At 41.3% G+C, this 20,645-nt stretch overlaps 1 protein-coding gene across 5 annotated transcripts in view; it reads right to left on the bottom strand.

Moving 5' to 3' along the window:
* LOC124032145 (spermatogenesis-associated serine-rich protein 2-like) overlaps nt 1-20,645 on the bottom strand; it is a 49,849-nt gene that overhangs the window by 28,654 nt on the left and 550 nt on the right. Inside the window, exons 1-4 of one of the 5 annotated variants that reach the window (XM_046344288.1) lie at nt 19,175-19,209; nt 14,317-14,360; nt 12,800-12,936; nt 12,521-12,657 (exon numbers count right to left, since the gene is read on the bottom strand). The gene's annotated coding sequence lies outside the window, so the exon portion shown is untranslated. Of the gene's footprint in view, nt 1-2,980; nt 3,110-12,520; nt 12,658-12,799; nt 12,937-14,316; nt 14,361-17,700; nt 17,742-19,174; nt 19,210-20,645 lie in introns of those variants that run through there. The other 4 variants (XM_046344289.1, XM_046344286.1, XM_046344287.1 and 1 more) reach the window with 4 other exon arrangements.

Genomic DNA, 20,645 nt, shown 5'->3' with positions numbered 1-20,645 from the left:
CCCACTTAGGTTTCCATTTGACTCAGCAGTCCTGGAAAGGGAAACTTAAACTATGCAAATCCACACCCTTTTCATTATCCCTTCATGTCACAGTCAGGCACTCATTTCATAGTATGCCACCACACCTTTAAACACGTCGAACCATAAGCACTGTCAACAAGTAAGCCAAGACATGAACGCGTTGTGTTTATCAAGAGGGATGGTGCTAGTAGGTTACACACCATGTGTTGATTTAGGCAAAACACTGAATTGGACCAGGCAATACATATTTAATTAATTAGCCTCGATTCTAAAACCTGAAGAAGTTTAGACTAGCAAATTTATGAAACTGTAATAAGATGTCCTTTGGAAGCCTGAGACAAATTTACAAGGGTCATCACACAAGATGTTGGCAACCCACTGTCTTGTGAACAGCATTGTAGTTCAATCAGTGCTGCAGGGTCTTGACTCACAAAACACACAGATAAAGGGCACAATCTGGAAATTTGGGCCTGTGTTGATCAAAGTTGGTAGGACTGCAGAGACTACAAATTATACCACACGAGACTCAATGACGCCAGGCTGTGTGCTTCCTTATGAATAGACCTAATAAATGTTGGAAATGATTATGTTTAGAATCTGGGCAGCTTTAAGTTCTGTGTGTAATCAAAAGGACACCACACTGTAAGTACGTTTACATGAACACCAATAAATCGATATTCAACTAACTATGACAGAGTATGGTATCAGTCATGTAAACACCTTACTCTGCTTATCTTAATTGGCTTAAGGTAATCGAAGTAAGCATACACCGATTAAATCACTTGGTTTTCTGATCAATCTTTCGAATTATTAGAACATGTAAACAGCTTAATTGGAGTTCCAGTAGCGCAAACCTCCCTCTTATGCAGGAATGAAGTGAAGATTTTTTAGGTATTAATCTTAGAGTTTTCACATACAAACCTTATGTCCGAACTCAGAATCAAAAAGTATTGGCAAAAATAACATGGTCACTATGGCATAAGGTTTACTTTGACGAGCAATTTTCTGCATTTATCAAAAGTCCCATCATCAGTAGCCCGATTTCAGAGGTGTCCATGTAAACATGATTATTATTCAAAGTTCTGGGACACTGTAAAGTCCATGGAGAATAAGAGCACCTCCTCCCAGCTGCCTACTGCATCTACGATAATCGAGAATTTCAATAAGCATTTTTCTACAGCTGGCCATGCTTTCCACCTGGCTACCCCGGTGACAGCTCTGCACCCCACAAAGCAACATGCCCAAGCCCCCCCCATTTCTCCTTCACCCAAATCCAGATAGCTGATGTTCTGGAAGCACTGCAAAATGTGGACCCCTACAAATCAGCTGGTCAAGACAATCTGGACCCTCTCTTTCTAAAATTATCCGCCGCAATTGTTGCAAACCCTATTACTAGCCTGTTCAACCTCTTTCATATCGTCTGAGATCCCCAGAGATTGGAAAGCTGCCGCGGTCATCCCCCTCTTCAAGGGGGGAAGACACTCTAGACCCAAACTGTTACAGGCCTATATCTATCCTACCCCGCCTTACCAAGGTCTTCGAAAGTCAAGTTAAGAAAGAGATCACCGACCATTTCGAATCCCACTCTACCTTCTCCACTATCCAATCTGGTTTCCGAGCCGGTCATGGGTGCACCTTAGCCACGCTCAAGGTCCTAAACGATATCATAACCACCATCGATAAAAGACAACTGTACAGCAGTCTTCATCGACCTGGCCAAATCGGAGGGCCTGTTGTCTGGACCTCTGGCAGTCTCTATGGGGGTGCCACAGGGTTCAATTTTCGGGATGACTTTTCTCTGTATACATCAAACCGCTACGCCGACAACACCATTCTGTATACTTCTGGCCCTTCTTTGGACACTGTTAACTCACCTTCAGACGAGCTTCAATGCCATACAACTCTTCTTCCATGGCCTCCAACTGCTCTTAAATGCATGCACTTCGACCGATCGCTGCCCGCCCGTCCAGCATCACTACTCTGGACGGTTCTGACTTAGAATATGTGGAAAACTACAAATACCTAGGTGTCTGGTTAGACTGTAAACTCTCCTTCCAGACTCATATTAAGCATCTCCAATCCAAAATTAAATCTAGAATTAGGTTCCTATTTCGCAACAAAGCATCCTTCACTCATGCTGCCAAACATACCCTTGTAAAACTGACCATCCTACCGATCCTTGACATGTTATTTGGGTAAACTACCCCTTTAAAACACTTTGCATCCCAATAGTAATTACGTTCCTCTGCGCAAGCTTCTGGAAAAGACCATCTGAAACTAACGTGACCTACTTCTAGGGAGCAAAAAAGCAAACAGTTGACAAATTAGTTAGTCAAGTCCCAAGAGGTAACGTTAGCTAATGTTGCCTAAAAACTCATTTTTACCATCTATGTGACTGCATCTTAGCTACGCCTTTCCTGGCTAGCCTACCCCATTTGCAATGTCTCATTTTATGCATTGCCCACTAATTAGCTACTGTAACTCACTTAGCTAATTATGTACATTACTGGCCATTGTGCATTTATTTAGTTAGCTAACGTTAACTAGCCGACCGGGTACCACCTTACCTACGGAATGTCGCTAGGTAATGCGTTAGATAGTTAGGGCTAGAGACCACCTAACGTTAGTTAGTAGCGAACTAGCTACTATTCTCGCATTGTTGAAATAACCTTAAAATGTGCAAAATCCTAAATTAACTGTTAGCTTGCTAATCCAGTAACGCAACAACTACCTATCTACTGTAAATATTTTCAAAAACACCCGACTGCAGTGTAGTCACCGCGTATCACTGCATTCTTCAACTCAGCAGCTTCGTTAGCTCGTTACATTGACAATGCTAGCTCTCCAGTTTGACACACAGCAAGCTAGCTAACTGGGTCTGTTTACTAACTTAATAGACAAGATTGTCAGCTAGCTATATAAAATGTAATATTATATTTTGGAGTGATTAAGCTCCTACCTTGGTGTCTTTTTCTGCAACGTTACGAGTCGTTTGTGTTCTCCACTCCCCAATATTTTCCCGGCCTCTCCAATATAGTGTAATTGCAGACCGCCATTTGGGGGCGTTTCTTGACATGGGCGTTAACATTGTTGCAGATTAGAAAATGATGTTGGTTAGGTTTAGCTACAGTTGTCAACAACTGTTGCCCCCCAAACGTGAAAGAAACGGCCATGGACCAATGGCGAGCATTAATGGGTGTAACTTGACATCAAGAAACGCCGATATCAGAAAAAAAGCCCCTAATTGTAGTCTGCAATTACACAGTTCACGGACTCAAGACAAGCACATCAGTGTCATAAATCCAGCCTATTTCTACTATTCATCTTGTTCAAATTGTATTTTTAACCTAACCACACTGCTAACATTTTGCCTAACCATAAAAAGCTATTTTACAAAAATATCATAAATATATAGGCAATTTTGTCTTTGTGGCTGTGAGAACTAGTGGAAATCCATCTTCCACATCATCATCACTCCTGAACAGATTGAAATCGGTCATGCACCTCACACATACCAAAATAACATTTGGACAAAGTTAATTCAGGCTTGATTTAAGATGTTTTGTAAATAATTGAAATAATCAACATATGTGTGGTCCTTCTGTAGCTCAGTGGGTAGAGCATGGCGCTTGTAACGCCAGGGTAGTGGGTTCGATCCCCGGGACCACCCATACGTAGAATGTATGCACACATGACTGTAAGTCGCTTTGGATAAAAGCGTCTGCTAAATGGCATATATTATATATTATATTATTATTCATATATTATTCTTTATCATTTCTAGAAGGAGAGGGAAAATACTATCTTTGTGTCATAAGTCTTGACTATATTATAACTTTTCAGAGTCGATGATGTTTTGAGCACTGCAAAGACCTATCCCGGGCAGGGTGTGTTCCAGATTGATTGTCACACACATTGTAGAATATAAGATTATTATGTCACACTGGTTCCTGAGATGTTACAAGGTACATTCCAGATTTCTGGCACGTAGGCCTGTGCAGATTATAGGATTGTAAATCCCGATGTAGACAAGAGAGAGAGCAAGTGATGGCTGCTCAATGAAACAAGTCCTGTAAACTCTAGGTTTTATCTAATCATAGCTATTGCCCAGTGATATAGTCAAGTGCTGCAAAGGATCTAGAAAAGCTGCAGCTGGCCCAGAACAGTTACACCTTACCCTTCAATGTAATCAGTCTCTCTCAGTGCACAGTAGAGGAGAGATTGACTGAATCAATTCTTGTTTTTGTGGCAATATTGTGTTCAAAATTCCAAATTGTTTGTATAATCAATTTACATATATCTCTGACAGCTAAGCTGACTGACAGTGTCTCCAGGAAGTACAAGCATTTTGCCATTTTTTGATTTATTCCACATTTTGTTGTTACAGTCTGCATTTTTTTGTGTAAATTAAATACAGAAATATCTCATTTACATAACTATTCACACTCCTGAGTCAATACTTTGTCGAAGCACCTTTGGCTGTGTTTACTGCTGTGAGTCTTTCTGGGTAAGTCTCTAAAAGCTTTCCACACCTGGATTGTGCAACGGTTTTGACTTGAGGTTATTATTTATAGGGGTGCCAGGTAGGTTGTGCATACCAGAGAAAACATTGGTTTCTCCTTTTAGTTTGGGTGGGAATGAGTCCCATCTGGTCCTTCAAGTCTACACCAATACAAAAGGACTTATGTAAAAGTCAGGATGGAAATAAACTTTTCATAAACCCTTAAAACATTGGAAAGAACTTCAAAAACAACTATATTCTTTTGCGTGGGTTGTATTAGCAACAGCGATTACACACACACACACATATAATAATAATATAACACAATGAGTTCTGGTTCCTCCAGAAATGTCCTCTACCTCGGGCCTAAAAAGAGTCCAGCCCGGTAAAGGAGTTCAGTGAACTCAAGTGACTTTTGTCACGCAATGTTTGTCCGTTCATTCAGTGTAGCGTAAACACAGTATTAAACATACCATCAATATAACTATTATTTTACCACAGAACTTAAAGCGTATAAACTCTTACTAAGTCCTCAACTACAACTAACTACATAAATCATCACAGTATACCTCACATCAAAACAAATGAAATACCGTATACAAAAAGGTTGTAGTCAGTTGGTCAGTCAGACAATCCAATCCGCCAATAGATCTCCAGCGGAGAAAGGCCACGAAGAATGGAGAGGTGTAGTCCACGGACGCAAAGAGTGGATCCGATCCTGGGTAAACTCTATTAGGCTAAAAAACACACGTTTTACGGCAACAAAACAACGGAATAGAGAAGCTTCGGGAACTGAGGGTTGAACACATCCTCATTCACGTCTCCATCACAACCCCACTTTTGCGCAGCTGATGCTGGCTATTTAATTGGGAATTAAAGGGAAAGCGCCCTATTGGAAGGAGCTGCACTGAGACGTTCAGAAAAATTCAGGGCCGTCACAATTTGCCCATTATTCTTGTCAAAATTCTTCAAGCTCTGTAAATTTGGTTGTTGATGATTGCTAGACAAATTATTTTCAGGTATTGCAATAGATTTTCAAGTAGATTTAAATCAAGTCTGTAACTCGGCTACTCAGGAACATTCACTGTCTTCTTGGTAAGCAACTCCAGTGTAGATTTGACCTTCGTTTTTTGTCCTGCTGAAAAGGTGAATTTTCTCGCAGTGTCTGGTGGAAAGCCGACAGAACAAGGTTTTCCTCTAAGATTTTGCCTGTGCTTAGCTCCATTCCATGTTTTATCCTGAAAAACTGCCAGGACTCAACGATTACAAGGATACCCATAACATGATGCAGCCACCACTATGCTTGGAAATATGAAGAGTGGTACTCAGTAATGTGTTGGATTTGCCTCAAACATAACACTTTATTCTGGACATAAAGTTTATTGCTTTGCAGTTTAAATATTTTTTAAATTCTGTACATGCTTCCTTCTAGTCACTTTGTTAATTAGGTTAGTACTGTGGAGTGACTGCAATGTTGTTGAGCCATCCTCAAGTTTCTCCTATCACAGCCATTTAACTCTAATTGTTTTAATCACCATTCGCCACATTGTGAAATCCCGGAGTGGTTTCCTTCCACTTTCGCAACTGAGTTAGGAAGGGCACCTGGATCTTTGTAGTGAATGGGTGTATTGATACACCATCCAAAAGTATAATTAATAACTCCACCATGTTCAAAGGGATATTCAATGTCTTCTTATTGAAGTTGAATCTGTTTAAAATTAACTGCTCAACTGAGGGACCTTACAGACAATTGTATATGTGGGGTACTGAGATGAGGTAGTCATTCAAAGATCATGTTAAACACAACGTATGTGACTTAAGCACATTTTTACTCCTGAACTTATTTAGCCTTGCCATAACAAAGGGGTTGAATACTTATTGATTCAATACATTTCGGCTTTTCATTTTAGTTGTAAAAAGTTTGAAAAACATATTTCCACTTTGACATGTTGCATTGTGTGTAGGTCAATGACAAAAAACAAACTACATTTAATCCATTTAAAATTCAGGCTGTAACAACAAAATGTGGAAAAGGTCAAGAGCTTTCTGAAGGCACTGTACTTTCCTCACCAGAAATTCCACCAGGGGTCTCTTCACAGTCCCCAAATCCAGAACAAATTCAAGTTAACACTAAGTATTATATACACTGCTCAAAAAATAAAGGGAACTCTTAAACAACACAATGTAACTCCAAGTCAATCACACTTCTGTGAAATCAAACTGTCCACTTAGGAAGCAACACTGATTGACAATACATTTCACATGCTGTTGTGCAAATGGAATAGACAACAGGTGGAAATTATAGGCAATTAGCAAGACACCCCGGCGGTGCTTTCACTCTACTCTAGTGGTAGCATGAGACGGAGTCTACAACACACAAGTGGCTCAGGTAGTGCAGCTCATCCAGGATGGGACATCAATGAGAGTTGTGGCAAGAAGGTTTGCTGTGTCTGTCAGCGTGGTGTCCAGAGCATAGAGGCGCTACCAGGAGACAGGCCAGTACATCAGGAGACGTGGAGGAGGCCGTAGGAGGGCAACAACCCAGCAGCAGGACCGCTCCCTCCGCCTTTGTGCAAGGAGGAGCAGGAGCACTGCCAGAGCCCTGCAAAATGACTTCCAGCAGGCCACAAATGTGCATGTGTCTGCTCAAACGGTCAGAAACAGACTCCATGAGGGTGGTATGAGGGCCCGACGTCCACAGGTGGGGGTTGTGCTTACAGCCCAACACCGTGCAGGATGTTTGGCATTTGCCAGAGAACACCAAGATTGGCAAATTTGCCACTGGCGCCCTGTGCTCTTCACAGATGAAAGCAGGTTCACACTGAGCACGTGACAGAGTCTGGAGATGCCGTGGAGAACGTTCTGCTGCCTGCAACATCCTCCAGCATGACCGGTTTGGCGGTGGGTCAGTCATGGTGTGGGGTGGCATTTCTTTGGGGGGCCTCCATGTGCTCGCCAGAGGTAGCCTGACTGCCATTAGGTACCGAGATGAGATCCTCAGACCCCTTGTGAGACCATATGCTGGTGCGGTTGGCCCTGGGTTCCTCCTAATGCAAGACAATGCTAGACCTCATGTGGCTGGAGTGTTTCAGCAGTTCCTGCAAGAGGAAAGCATTGATACTATAGACTGGCCCGCCCGTTCCCCAGACCTGAATCCAATTGAGCACATCTGGAACATCATGTCTCGCTCCATCCACCAATGCCACGTTACACCACAGACTGTCCAGGAGTTGGCGGATGCTTTAGTCCAGGTCTGGGAAGAGATCCCTCAGGAGACCATCCGCCACCTCATCAGGAGCATGCCCAGGCATTGTAGGGAGGTCATACAGGCACGTGGAGGCCACACACACTACTGAGCCTAATTTTGACTTGTTTTAAGGACATTACATCAAAGTTGGATCAGCCTGTAGTGTGGTTTTCCACTTTAATTTTGAGTGTGACTCCAAATCCAGACCTCTATGGGTTGATAAATTTGATTTCCATGGATTATTTGTGTGATTTTATTGTCAGCACATTCAACTATGTAAAGAAAAAAGTATTTAATAAGAATATTTCATTCATTCAGATCTAGTATGTGTTATTTTAGTGTTCCCTTTTTTGAGCAGTGTATATAGAGCCATGATCGTATGCAACTCCCTTCCACTTCAAATTACTAAAGCAAATCGCTAAATTTGCTTTAAAAAGCACCAAAAAAAGAAAGACCTCACAGTACTACGCCTCTCCCCTACCGGATCTAAATAACTCTTACGCAAACATATGTACTGGTATGCAACTGTCATTAGAACCTTTTATTTGGTTATTTTGTGTAGTTCAGACATTGAGCTGTTCCTGTCTATTGATGTTCTTTCTGTATTATGTAATGTTTTGTGTTGACTTTTCCAACATTTTGTAAAGTTAAAGCATTATTCTAAAATGTATTAAAATGTTTTTTTCCATCTACACACAATACCCCATAAATGACAAAGCAATTTTTGTTGTTGTAAAAGACAAAAACAGAAATATCAAATTTACTTACTATTCAGACCCTTTACTCAGTACTTTGTTGAAGCACCTTTGGCACCCACTACATAATTGCTGTCTACTTGGGTGACACTACAAGCTTTTCACACCTGTATTTGGGGAGTTTCTCTGATTCTTTTCTCCAAATCCTCTCAAGCTATATCCGGTTGGATGGGGAGCGTTGCTGCACAGCTATTTTCAGGTTTCTCCAGGGATGTTCGATCGGGTTCAAGTCCTGGCTCTGGCTGGGCTACTCAAGGACATTCAGAGACTTGTCCCGAAGCCACTCCTGCATTGTCTTGGATGTGTGCTTAGGTTCGTTGTCCAGTTGGAAGGTGAACTTTTGCCCCAGTCTGAGGTCCTGAGTACTCTGGAGTAGGTTTTCATCAAGGATCTCTCTGTACTTTGCTCCGTTCATCTTTCCCTCGATCCTGACCAGTCTCCCAGTCCCTGCCACTGAAAAACATCCCCATACCATGATTCTGCCACCACCATGCTCCACCGTAGGGATGGTGCCAGGTTTCCTCCAAATGTGACGCTTGTCATTCAGGCCAAAGTGTTCAATCTTGGTTTCATCAGACCAGAGAATCTTGTTTCTCATGGTCAGAGTCTTTTTAGGTGCCTTTTAGTGAGTGGCTTCTACCTGGCCACTCTACCATGAAGGCCTGATTGGTGGAGTGCTGTGGAGATGGTTGTCCTTCTGGAAGGTTCTCCCATCGCCACAGAGGAACTCTAGAGCTCTGTCAGAGTGACCATCGGGTTCTTGATCACCTCCCTAACCAAGACCCCCCCCCGATTTCTCAGTTTGGCTGGGCGGCCAGCTCTAGGAAGAGTCTTGGTGGTTACAAACTTCTTCCATTTAAGAATGATGGAGGCCACTGTGTTCTTGGGGACCTTCAATGCTACAGAAATGTTTTGGTACCCTTCCCCAGATCTGTGCCTTGACACAATCCTGTCTCGGAGCTCTACGGACAATTCCGTCGACCTCATTGCTTGGTTCTTGCTCTGACATGCACTGTCAATTGTGGGACCTTATATTGACAGGTGTGTGCCTTTCCAAATCATGTCCAATCAATTGAATATACCACAGGCGGACTCCAAATCAAGTTGAAGAAACATCAAGGAAGATCAATGGAAACAAGATGCACCTGAGCTCAATTTCATGTCTCATAGCAAAGAGTCTGAATACTTATGTAAATAATGCATTTGTTATACATTTACAAACATTTATAAAGACCCGTTTTCGCTTTGTCATTATTGGCTGTTGCATGTAGATTGCTGAGAATTTCTCTTTGTATATCCATTTTAGAATAACGTAACAAAATGTATAAAATTCACAAGGTCTGAATACATTCCGAAGGCACTGTACATTCTATAACACGCACTCTACACACAAACACATTGTAGTATTGGAGATTCCAATATTGTACATTTGTAATGATGGAAATGTAATGTAATGTAATGTATTGTTTTATTTTTGATGTAGGCTGTTTTATTATGATTAAGTGTTTTAATACTGTTTGGACCCCAGGAAAAGCTGCTGCTTCCTTGGCAGGTCAGGGTTCCATCGCTATTGGGGATCCTAACAATAAATACTTATAAACTGTCGAGAGTAGACCCAAAACTGATCCAAATGGAATGAAACATCACAGGACTTTTGCACCATTTACTCAAATGACATTTTCACTGCAGTTTACAGCTTAGAGTAGAATTTTGTACTCAGTAGAAAACAATGACGGAATTATTCATTGCATTGTGGTATTGCAGGCTAGTCTAGGCAGGGTAGGATAATTAAGGTAGCACGTTAGGAGAATTAGAGTTAAGTAAAAGGGATAGGGTTAGCCTAAATGCTTTCTTAACCTGCTACGAAAACCACTTTGGGCGAAGTGCAGTGTTTTTAGGGAGTCCCAGTAATGATAATTGTATTTTCCCTAAACAGGATCAATAGGGGAGCTTTTTGAGCAGCACGTCTCATGTCTTCACTGTTCTTTCATGTGCACCTGACTCTCCGCTGCTTATCAGCTATTCCTCTATGGTCTTGTGGATTTATATTAAAAATTGGTGCCGCTTTGAATGATTTTGTTTGGTATGATTACTAGTTAGCCTATTGTAGATCTGGACAAACAGTCCACCTACTACTATTGTCACTATGAATGGTGGCTAGGTCAGGATAGACAGACTGGTAGACTATATTGACCTGTGGTATAGTAAGTGTGCAGAAAAGTGCATAAGGGAAGTAAGAAAACACCTTGATAAGGTAGGTGCATGCAAGCAGATGAGGAAACTTGGCTAGGATGGAAGATATGACATAGTAAAACCTTCAAAAAAAGCAAATATAAACCAGGGAGGAAACACTACCATCCCCTGTGGCCAGTAAAAAAACAACCAAGAGCGTAACATTGCGTTGCATGTTGGGAGTGGGGGGTCAGGGTAAATGTATCCAGTGTCAACCACATCATAAAAATGAGTAACTGAGTAGCACTGTCAAAGATGTTTCTACTGTAAACCTTTGATGGAAACCACAGGATGTGGTCTACTTCTGTGAAGTGTGCTTATACGATAACTCATATCGCCCTTGCACTCCTAAACAACACCATTTTTTGAAATTTTGACAAAGGGAAAATCTACAAAACTTAGTCAACAGATTCAGGTTTTGGGAACAGAAAACTGTATTGAGATCAAATGTTTCATCAATGAGAAAATTTGCAGAATGTCAGCCAAAATCCCACTGCAGGCCACTGGGTTTACCACCAAATACGGTAATGAGATTAAGTGGAAATGACAACCTGAAGCTTCAGATTTATACATCCGGTAAAACATCTGTCTCATTGTTCTATCTGTGTCACAAAGCTAGTAGCTGCCTGGTGCTTTACAGTGGGGTTTTTTCTCTCCCAATCAATCATACTCATGGTATATTATTGAGGGGTAAAATTGACTTGTTTCTAAAATGTGTGCACCTGCACACAACCCTCCCCAAAGCCCCAAAACAGTTAGACATCACTCCCCTATTTTGGACATCCCGCCCCACCCCAGTAAATTTCAAACGGTCCCTTAAGTTTTCCTTTTCTCACTCTTGGTGGGAGAGATCGAAGCATTTGGTTGTTTTCTCTCATCAATTGGTTCTCTTTGCTCAGCAACGGAAGACCCCTTTTGGACAGGAGCCAATGAAGGATTTTTGAATGTCTGCCACAGCTTCATTTTGTCTTTTGTAAGATCTCAATGTCTTGACATAGATAAGTAGCATCCATTATTTTGTTTAATTCAACTCTTAACGCACACTTCAGCTGGGATGTGGTTTTCCCTGACTATGTCCTGCCCCATGTTTTCCTCCTGCAGTCTGGAGTCTCTGTCCTTCCCCATGTTTTCCTCCTGCTGTCTGGAGTCTCTACCCTGCCCCATGTTTTCTTGTGGAAGCATCTTCCTTTTAAAGCAACTTGCTTCATTGACAGTGTAATTTTGGTGTGCTTCAGCGATTGAGAACTTGACATGAATGAATGATGTAGCTGGGCTTGTCCGAGTCAATGCCTCCTTCAGCCTTTTCATTGCTTCTTGTTTTTTTGCCCTTGAAGCATCCCCTTTGATACTAAATGTGTCATACCTTAAAGAAAACAGTTTAATACATATTTAATCAAAGCTTAGAGAAATTAGAGGCATTGTTGAAGCATCCATTACATTATACTGTGCCAATTAACTCACCTAGTTACAAGCCGAATGAAAAGCTTTGCTGGACAGTCCACTTGTTTGCCCCTCTACACATATAATCTTTTCTTGCTATATACATGTCATGTTCTGAAGGCTGTTCCTATAGACACATTTGTCAATGAATGAAGAAGTTACCAATCAATGAGTGAAGAAATAATGAAGAAGGCACAACTAACAACAGAGTATTACAACCTTTGATTTGGGGTTATGATAGGTTTATTTAACCCATTATGCCTTTAGACTATTCCAATTCTATGGGAATATATGAATTCCTTATAATGACACTAGACAATGTACCTCAGCTGTAGAAGGTCTTTTCGATGCTTTGCCATGCAAGGATAGCTCTTTTTCCAACACAAACGGGGACATCGTCTGCATAATCCTCCACTTGCCAAAGTAGCCTACTTTTGATTTTATCCTTTTTATGTTCAGACCTAGAGGATCAATAGAAGTGATCATGTAGGTAAATCAATACAGAGGGAAAAAGCACATACATATATATATATAAATGACTAAAAATGTCTAATCAAAAAATCATTTAATTGCATGGACCAAATATTACACATTCAGACCTACCATGTATTGAATGAAGTGCAAGTGGCTCTTTTGTGGTTTTCTAGCAAGAACCCCAATTCTTCCTTAGATTTCAGTGCCAGACATGTAGCCATTGTTCCTACTTATAACTTTGAAAGAGGCAGGAATCCAGGCAAGATCTGTTGAACGCAAAAATGAAAAACATCTTAGATAAACAGAGACAAACCACATTTCCATCCAGTTATTATGCGAGTACGGCTTCCATCCAGTTATTATGAGAGTACGGCTTCCATCCAGTTATTATGCGAGTACGGCTTCCGTCCAGTTATTATGCGATTACGGCTTCCATCCAGTTATTATGCAAGTACAGCTTCCATCCAGTTATTATGCAAGTACGGCTTCCATCTAGTTATTATGAGAGTACGGCTTCCATCCAGTTATTATGAGAGTATGGTTTCCATCCAGTTATTATTATGTGAGTACCGTCATAGTCATACCGTATATATTTTTTTAATGATAGCTGTGATGGAAACAGGACGTTTCAGTACAATTCTATAAATGCATACAGATCATTTGTTTGTTCAGCATGGTGGGATCTTTTTGTCTGTAAAATTAATTATGGTGGAAATGGCAGTGGAAACACCTTCATGCGCAAATATTGATATAATAACCATCATATCGAAATAAACTTTGAGTCACGCGATGATATGGTGTGTGTGGTCCTCCCACAACAACTTGGGAAACCATGCAGTTTATTAGGCTACAGATGAAATAACGTATGATGATCTTCACGGGGTGGTGCACGGTGATCTTGATGCTTGACTGCGTTTTTCTTTTTACAAATAAAAACATTTTCTTATCCATAATAATGTCATCATGTAGACTAGCCTATGCGCACTGTATCTACGAGCTCTTGGCTAGAGAGCACGCGCCAAGACCAGAGTAGGCACATTTGCTATTTAACGCAACAGTTTGACAAAATGATCAGTAGAGTCAAAAATGTGATGGAAACACATTCAACTTTTGATTTTTAATCAGTACATGAAAAATGTACACAAAAAAAGTACATTGTGTACACAATGTCATCACATACTGTTTTTTTTTTATCCGCAACAAGTCTGCTTGGAGGAAACACACCACAGGTGGGAAACCATGCATATTTTCTTTATGTATATTTTTCAATATTCGCATGAAAGTCTGTCACCAATTGGAAGGAAACCTAGCTTTAGACAGAGAGATAGAGACACTTACACACATACAGCGTGTGTAGCTAGGTCTACTGTAAAGCTGTAAAGCTCATACCACATGTTTTCCATGTGTTTGATACCATTCCAGCCATTTTTATGAGCCGTCCTACCCTCAGCAGCTTCCTGTGTGTAAAGTACATGTAGATACATCATATAGACACAGAAACAGAGACACAGAGAGAATGACAGACATACAGAGAGAGGGAGAGATGCTCACATACAGCTTATTCAGCTAGCTCTTCTACGGTACAACTCACATGTCTACTATATACATTGGTATGCATGATACGCATGGTTATTGATAATACTGACCTGAAGTATTGGTTTGCATTTTTTGGTAGCTCACATCACAATCACTGAAAAGGGAGGGGAAAGAGGAAAGGTAGGCATAGTTAATCTGATTTTGGTCATCTAAACGCAAATAATTAATCTCAGTGATATTGACAGTATACAGGTATTATTGCATGTTGACTAACCAATCGCAGTGAAATTAGATTAAATCATGATCAGTTTCATACATTCCATTCAGGTAATCTTAGTAGGTTGGCATTGACGTTGTAGCAAGCAAAGCAAAACGTGACACATGGTTCATTTTTAGGAAAACTTGGATTTATTCGTTACACCGATTCAGTTGAGAAATGTTTCTTCTGCCGCAAAGAAACGGTTTACTCAAAACTAACCCAACGGCCGTAAAAAGACGCCTGAGCGGAATCTCCACATCAGTTTTTCAGGGGAAACGGAAGTTTGGTTGAAAATACTGTATCCATGAAAACCGAAAACATTTGCCTTCTTCCGGGGACTCTGTAAAAGTACCTTTAATTTTTTATATTTTTTATAACTAACCCAAGAGCTCACCTCCTGTCATTTAACGGGAGCAAATTAATCATAATGGGCATAACAAGCAAGGAGGTGTGCAGAGCCAAGCACAAGCTAGCGAGGTCCTATTGGCACGTTATAGGATGTATTTGCATATTGCCATTAGGGAATACCTACTTTGTGAAATAACTCAATTCGTCCTTTGCACCCCTAAGCAACTACATTTTTACTTTGGCAAACGGTAAAGTTGACAAAAAAAACTTAGTTCACTCTTTTTTTGTATGTTTACCCCCTTTTTCCCCCAATTTTATTATATCCAATTGGTAGTTACAGTCTTGTCTCATCGTCGGACTCGGGAGAGGCGAAGGTCAAGAATCGTGCGTCCTCCGAAACCAGACCGGCCGCCACAGGATCGCTAGAGCGGGCCAATTGTGCGCTGCCTTGTCGCGGCCGGCCGGACTCGAACCAGGATCTCTAGTGGCACAGCTTGAAACTGAGATGCAGTGCCTTAGTCCACTCTGTTCATAACATATTTTAGTTTTGGGAAGAGAAAACTATTGAAATCAAATGTTTAATAAATAAGAAAATGTGAATAATGTTGTCACGACAATGCATTTTCCCCCTCAGGAGATTTGGCATGGGTCCCCAGATCCTCAAAAAGTTCTACAGCTGCAACCTCGAGAGTAGAGGTCGACCGATTAAACGGATTTGGCCAATTTTTTTTTTTTTACACCTTTATTTAATCTTTATTTAACTTGGCAAGTGAGTTATGAACACATTCTTATTTTCAATGACGGGCTAGGAATGGTGGGTTAACTGCCTCGTTCAGAGGCAGAACGACAGACTTTTTACCTTGTCAGCTCGGGGGGATTCAATCTTGCAACCTTACAGTTAACTAGTCCAAAGCTCTAACCACCTGATTACATTGCACTCCACGAGGAGCCTGCCTGTTACGCGAATGCAGTAGAAGCCAAGTTAAGTTGCTAGCTAGCATTAAACTTATCTTATCAAAAACAATCAATCATAATGACTAGTTAACTACACATGGTTGATAATGTGTCACATGAAGACACTGGCACCACAAACAAAATTCTGATCAGCACCTCAACTTGGTCAAACAACCTCAGGACCTCTGCTGCCTCCCCACTGCTTCTACAGGGGTATTTGTTGCGAAAGAGATGCAACTGCAGCAAAAGAGATGCAACTGCACTGAAAGAGAATCTATGTTCAGCTCAGGATACTGACCTAGAGACTCATCCAACTCCCCTGTGAGAAGCGCTCTTTCCAAATTTTGCAGGGTGTTTAGACTGTCCTGGTCAAAACGGTCACCAAACTGAACCTCCACACGATCCAACACTTAAAAACAATTCTGCACTATAGTGATCCACTGCTTTGCCAGCAAATCGTATGTCTCAATGGAGTCAATCAATGTTGTTGCTTTCTCATACAGTGCAAGGTGGCTTTCATCATTTCTCTTGCCCCTAAGAGAAGACCGCACACAGTTGACTGCAGCCTGCATACCAGAGACAGTCTGAGTTTCTTTCTGCAGTGAAATGTTTATGCATTCAAGCTCTCCAAGAACCACAGAGGCAAGTGTGAGGCCCAACAGTGTTGCCTTTGCTGAAGTGCTCAAATAAGCCACTGGCAGTTGAAGCTGTCTTGGATGCAGATTTTGCCATCTCCTCTAGGCTGCTTAGTACCCGCTCATACTGCCCTAGCACAGCTCTAATAGCAGTATTCGGCACAGTCCACCTTGTTAGACATAGGGGTTTCAGGGTGGTCAGATGTGCATCTTAGGACGGGGCAATTGATTCAAACATGCTCTTAAACTTTCCTGACTGTGACATCAACTGATGTAAAAAAGGACTTTATAAATACATTTGATTGATAGAGGACACCTAACTGATGGACCCAAGAAAGGGAATCCCAGATCAGTGGGGAGGCTGAGGAGCCAGCCTGTGTAATCAGAGTTACAGTGTGCTCCACAATGCACATAGAGGGCTGATGGCTACTGCCCCCTAACAATTGCCTGTGCACCAGTGTATTTTCCTGCCATGTTTGAGGCACCATCATAACTCTGCCCACATAAGCTAGACATGGGCAAGTTGGGCCACATCAGTTGCCACTTTCGCAAATTCCTCACCTGTTGTCTCCAACAGCCCAATAAACTCATAGTGAGGGACAAGATCATGGTATACATAACGCAGGCAGACACTCTCCTGCTCAGCACCAGAGACATCTTGAGTACCATCAACAATTACTGAAAATTGTACAATCGGCAGAGACCTAATCTCAGCTGTAATGCCTGTGTACATTGTGGTACGCTCTGTTAACTACTGTAAAATGGGATCATCCTTCTGCCCTAAGTTTCAAAAGCTGGTATAAATTACAACTGTCATCCATATGGCCTCTAAAGGCATGTCCTGGTCTTGCTACATGCCGCACCAAACTAACAATTTTCATCAAGCAATGCCTTGCGCCCTCCTGCTGTTTACCCCACGCACTGGATAACTGGGCACTGATTGGATTTAGCTGGTGTGCTGTTGCAGTTACAAAGTGGCGGTGGGTTTGTCCGTTTTTGATGTGCTGCAAATGTTACAATGGCTTTTCTCCAGTTCCCGAAATCCTGCACTAATGAAGGCAGCATCCGCTCTTTGGCCAAAAGATGGCTGGCTTGAAAACCCTTGGCTACAGTGAGCCATGTAGCCAGGGGAAAATCGCAAAACCAGTTCTCTTGAAACATCGACACACTGTTGGCAAGAGTTTGCAGTACTATAAATTGTGGGTGTGGCTGATATGGTTTTGTGCCGTCACTGAGCTAACTGGACAATGCTGTGCCACTGTCCAATATAGTGGTGCTGCTGGCAACAAGGTTGATACCTGGTCCTGACGTGGCTGTGACACTGTCCTCTGAAGTCTCTCTCCCTGGCTCTTTCCCTTCCCTTAGTCTGTCTCCTGGAAAATAAATAAGGTCTTTGCCATACTCCTAACTACCGGTACCCAAAACAACACAATCACAACATTAATACCATTACTTTAAACAAATCTTGGTTCAGTCACCAGTTTACGTTGAGTGGGGGTATCCATTGTCCAATTATGTCCCTATTTTAGAAGTTTTACTAGAGAGAACCTTTCATAATGTTGCCAAACAAAGACTCAACAAATTTACCTGAGACTCGCTGTCTCAGCCAGTCTGTCCCTCACTCTCTGTTCCCAGCTCTGCTGTCTGTATGCCATCCGTTGCCTGCTCTGCCTAATGACATCATTATGAAACATTACCATTAGGATTTCACTTTTTTCTTATGAACATTTTATCAACTAGTCTGAGATATTAGGCTACTAGGGTTCTTACTTTGCATTTTGGTGTACTGAAAAATGCTCCGAGATCCATATTTTTCTACCTGGCTCATATTTTTCTACCTGGCTGGCCACACACACACAGGGTGCAGGTTATTTACAGTAGGATATGGGCTTCTATCATCTATTATCTTCTATAATGGGCTTTGATCTAGTAGCTAGCTAGCAAATGTGAAACTGATCGCAGTGACAAGGGTTGACAGATGTATGAGCTCACCACTTACACAATGTAAGTTGCAACCTTTTTGAATTGTATATAGTTTGTTTTACATTGGCTGGCTTCCCACAATAGCTGAATTTGCAGAGCTAGTGAGCACCAATCCGTTTCTGTGGTGTTTGCTATAATCTTTGCTATCGTCAGTTTACTCCAAGATCGCCACACAGGTGCTTCAAAGTCCCCTAGCGACAATTTAGCTTTTGCAACGAGACCATTAAATATATTTAACACAATGGTAGAAGAGAGTGTAACGTTAGTTCTGTTCAGTTTGGAGTTCAGTTTATCGCTAACCTTATCACAGGGATTTAGAAGCACTACAGCTGCATGCTGATCTTGGAATAAACTGACGATAGCAAAGATTCCATCTTTGACGACGCCACATGAATGGAATAGGTGCTAGCTAGCTTACTAGCTAATGTTTGCTTTAGTTTGCTGCATTGGTTTGCTCGTTAACTCTGCAAATCCAGCTATTGTGTGTATAAATCCTGCCAACATAAAACAAAATCACTATGGTGCGATTGACTGGATTAACCTCACGTGCATTAACTACGTGCATTAAGTGCCTTTCAGACGGTAGACACGAAAACTCTTATCACCTTGCCAGCTAAGGAACACGACATTTAATTCGAGTCAGAGAGAAGCTAGCAATGCAAACAGCTGCAAACACTGGTTGATGTTACTGTAGCTAACTAGCAAAAGTCAGCTAATCGCTAGCTACAAGACCCAGCTAGGTAAAGTCCCCCCTTATCTCAGCTTGCTGGTAACCATAGCATCACCCACCTGTAGCACGCACTCCAGCAAGTATATCTCTCTGGTCACCCCTAAAGCCAATTATTTCTTTGGCCGCCTCTCCTTCCAGTTCTCTGCTGCCAATGACTGGAACGAATTACAAAAATCTCTGAAACTGGTAACACTTATCTCCCTCACTAGCTTTAAGCACCAGCTGTCAGAGCTCAGATTACTGCACCTGTATATAGCCCATCTATAATTTAGCCCAAACAACTACCTCTTTCCCTACTGTATTTACTTTATTTATTTATTTAGCTCCTTTGCACCCCATTTATTTTATTTCTACTTTAAACATTCTTCCACTGCAAATCTACCATTCCAGTGTTTTACTTGCTATATTGTATTTACTTTGCCACCATGGCCTTTTTTTGCCTTTACCTCCCTTATCTCACCTCATTTGCTCACATTGTATATAGACTTGTTTCTACTGTATTATTGACTGTGTGTTTGTTTTACTCCATGTGTAACTCTGTGTTGTTGTATGTGTCGAACTGCTTTGCTTTATCTTGGCCAGGTCGCAATTGTAAATTAGAACTTGTTCTCAACTTGCCTACCTGGTTAAATAAAAGTGTGTGTGTGGGGGGGTGCAATCATATTTTTCTCTATATGGGGGGGTCGTGTCCCCTCCGCCCCCCCTGAGATTTCCACATATGCCCCTACCTACATGTATAAATTGCCTTGACTAACCTGTAACCTGCACATGACTCGGTACCGGTACCCCTGTATAGCCTCATTATTGTTATTTTATAGTGTTACTTTAGTTTATTTAGTAAATATTTTCTTAACTGCATTGTTGGTTAAGTGAACATTAAGTGAACATTTCACGGTAAGGTCTATTCGGGGCATGTGACAAATACAATGTGATTTGATATCTGGCTCATTGTTCTATCTGTGCGTATGGTCATGCCGAGAAGGGATCCAGCATGTCAAATTAACGTCAACAGTACATTGTTTTGGCTAACCATAACCTAGTTATCCTAACACGATAATTATCCTAACGATGTCAATTTCTCCTAACGTGTTACTAAAAGTAAAATCTGACGTTAATTTGACAAAAGCTGGATCCCGTCTAGCCTTCACCAGTGCTTATGGTTAATGAGGCTGGCCGTGGGTTTCCACTAGCTACCACAGACCAGCCCAGTCAACTTTGGCAAGATAGCAAAAATTCATGAAAACCAATATTTTATTTTTGGTCTTCATTTAATGTTAGGTATAATGTTATTATAAATGTAAAGCATGTTTAACTGTAATGTTTTAGTAAAAATATATATTTGATTGTGTATACTTAGCCTTATTAAGCTTTATGGCAGCACGCTAGCTAGCTAGTTTTGCAAACGTTAGCTAGAGTCTAGTCAGTGTAGCGATAGAAAAATGGCCATAACGAAAACTGACGATTACATTTTCTTTTACCGGATAATTACTTTTGATGCAACCGTAGCAAATACGTTTTTCTAGCTAGCTC

This window comes from Oncorhynchus gorbuscha, linkage group LG03, assembly GCF_021184085.1.
Source record: "Oncorhynchus gorbuscha isolate QuinsamMale2020 ecotype Even-year linkage group LG03, OgorEven_v1.0, whole genome shotgun sequence".
Lineage (NCBI taxonomy): Eukaryota > Metazoa > Chordata > Actinopteri > Salmoniformes > Salmonidae > Oncorhynchus > Oncorhynchus gorbuscha.
Note: the sequence above shows the minus strand (reverse complement) of the source record. Positions and strands in the feature narration are given on the sequence as shown.